The 3,076-nt window shown below is 36.3% G+C and overlaps 1 pseudogene across 1 annotated transcript; it reads left to right on the plus strand.

Moving 5' to 3' along the window:
• Positions 1 to 878: 878 nt before the first annotated feature.
• On the plus strand, positions 879 to 2,876 carry LOC143551000 (7-ethoxycoumarin O-deethylase-like; annotated as a pseudogene). Its single transcript, XR_013138427.1, has 2 exons — positions 879 to 1,935; positions 2,089 to 2,876. The product of XR_013138427.1 is annotated as a 7-ethoxycoumarin O-deethylase-like (transcript).
• The last annotated feature ends 200 nt before the right edge of the window (positions 2,877 to 3,076 follow it).

The following is a 3,076-nucleotide window of genomic DNA, read 5'->3' on the forward strand; positions in this document are numbered from 1 at the left end:
GTTGAATGACATGTGAACAATAGGTTTTGCTTTAATAGTATTGTTAGATACTAAAATACTAGAAAATTAAGTAAAAATAAAATATTATAATTGTATATCATTTATACCTTGCTAATAAATAGATGAGTACTTAAAACATATTACATTTGATTGAATTAAAAGCAGGAAGAAAATATGATCAAAAAATAAACAAAGCGACACAAAACAAAAGGGGGATGAAAAACCCCTAAAATACGTTCTAACTAGAAACTATGTGTTGTCATAGAGGTCTTTAACCTTAACCTTACGTCTCCAAGAATTTCTATCATCAACCATGTCCTCTGAGAGGTGTATATCTATTAAATCATGTCTAAGAATCTCATCCCAAGTTATTTTGTGTCAACCTCTACCCCTCCTTCCTTCTATAGTAATATTTTTTTATCAATCTAACATGAGCCATCATCTGTATTCTCTTCACATGTTCAAACCATCTCAGTCTCCCCACTCTTATCTTATTTGATATGCAAGTTACCATTAATCTCTATCGAACCACGTCATTTCTTATTCGGTTCAACCTTGTGTCCATACACAACCACCTTATCATTTTTATTATAAAAATGACGGTACGTGTAAACTGTTTCAAAAATCCATTTTTATTAACTATTTATTTGTTAGCCTGACCCTTTGTTACTTATATTATTAAAGTTGCTGGTGGATTGTCGCTTTACCAAAATAAAAAAAAATGTTTAATTGTGCATATAAAAAGAAACTTTAACAACTACAAATCTACAATTACGTATGATTAATTAAAATAATTTAAATATACTATTACAGTCGCATAGTGTTTACTTGTTTTCCATTAGTTCCATATAAATTATATAGCGACAACGACTTCCTTGGCCCAACACATATAAACATCACATTAGTTAATGGGTTTTCTCATTAACGTGAGTCTGTACTTAAATAATATAAAGTTTACTGCTACAACGTTTACTTTTTTTGTTTATTGTACATATAAATTTTATAGCTACGACGACTTAAATGCCACAAAACACACAATTGTGAACAACACATGAATTAATGGATATTCTTATTATTGTGAGTCTGCTCTTATTTTGCATACTTATCCAAGCCACCCGCTCGATTTTCGGGGTTGGCAAACCCAAGAACTTACCTCCAGGTCCAACACGATTGCCGATCATTGGAAACCTCCACTTGCTTGGAGACAAACCGCACCAATCTCTAGCCAAACTAGCAAAACTCCATGGCCCAGTTATGTCTTTAAAACTTGGGCGCATCACCACACTTGTTATCTCCTCTGGCACCGCAGCCAAAGAAGTACTCCAAAAGCAAGATCTTGTTTTCTCCAACTGTCATGTCCCAGACTCCTTGCATGCCTGTAACCAAGCCCAGCACTCTGTCGTGTGGCTCGATGTCTGCACAGAGTGGCGCGCCCTCAGAAGGATCCTTAATTCCAATATCTTCTCTGACAACTCCCTTAAAGCTAACCAGCACTTGAGGATCCAGAAAGTTGAAGAGCTGATAGCACACTGCCGAAAAGCTAGTCTATCAAATCATTATGTGGACATTGGTCGTGCTGCATTCAGAGCCTCACTAAATCTTATATCCAACACTATTTTCTCCAGGGATCTAACTGACCCATATGAGGAGGGTTCGGGTAAAGAGTTTAAGGAGGTGGTTGGAAACATTATGGTCGAAGCCGGGAGACCAAATATTGTGGACTTTTTACCGGGGTTGAAGAAAATTGATCCACAAGGGATTAAGAGAAGAATGACACGTCATTTTAAGAAGCTTCGTGAGAGATTTGAGGAGTTAATTGAAGAGAGGTTAGGAATAGGAATATTACTGCATGATGATGTACTGGATGTGTGTTTGAAAATCATTCAAGAAAACTCACAAGAGATCAATTTGAATCACATAAAGAGCTTGTTTCTAGTGAGTTGATTACATAGTTTACTTATAGCAATTTTAAAGGAATTTAGTATTAACTTCTTTTATGCAATAAGAACATAAACATCAGATAAATTTTCTTAAATGTTAAAGCTATATGAATTCATACTAACCCAAAAAATAAACTTCTTGATGTAGGATTTGTTTGCTGCTGGCACTGATACTACCTCAAGTACCGTAGAATGGGCAATGGCAGAACTATTAAACAACTCACACACCATTACTAAAGCCAAACATGAGCTTGAACAAGTTATTGGTAAAGGTAAAATGGTAACAGAGGACGATGTCTTGAGGCTACCCTACTTATCATGCATTGTAAAAGAGAACTTAAGGCTGCACCCGCCAGTCCCCTTACTCCTTCCTCGCAGAGTTGATAAACAAGTACAACTCAATGAATACACCATTCACACAGGTGCTTGTGAACGCATGGGCTATGGGACGTGACCCAACCGTATGGGATGACTCGCTAGAGTTCCAGCCACAAAGATTCTTGAAGTCTGGGCTTGACGTCCGAGGTCAGGATTTCGATCTGATCCCATTTGGTGCTGGACGAAGAATATGCCCTGGTCTGCCACTTGCAATTCGTATGATCCCAATGATGTTGGGCTCATTAATCAACAACTTTGATTGGAGTCTAGACACAATTAATCAACACCATGCATTGGACATGACCGAGAAATTTGGAATCACCTTATCAAAAGCCAAACCTCTTTGTGCTGTTCCGATACCATTGAATTAGCACCCATCGTCTTTTAGCCTCATTTATGTAAGACACATGCTTTCATTTATCATATTCATTTTCATATATATGCATTTGGAAGTGAAACTATTGTTCATACTATGTTGAAGGGGTTTTAGATTTTTTATATAAGGATTTTGATGCATTATAAATATTTAATATGTTTGGTTCATTTGAAAGTTATCATATTTTGTTGGTAAAACCAATGTTTTCAGACCCGGCCCGGATGTCGGCCGTCCTCTCGGGTCAAAGGTTGGAACGACCCAAGAGGGCGGACCGGATATTGACCCGGATGATGTCATAAATATTGTACATATATATATATATATTATTTTTATATAAATATATTAATAACAATATCCAACATTTGTTATTGTTTACGTTTAA

Source organism: Bidens hawaiensis, unplaced genomic scaffold, assembly GCF_021521415.1.
Source record: "Bidens hawaiensis isolate Kalapana, Puna unplaced genomic scaffold, B.hawaiensis_p1.1 tig00016213_1, whole genome shotgun sequence".
In the NCBI taxonomy this organism is placed as follows: Eukaryota; Viridiplantae; Streptophyta; class Magnoliopsida; order Asterales; family Asteraceae; genus Bidens; species Bidens hawaiensis.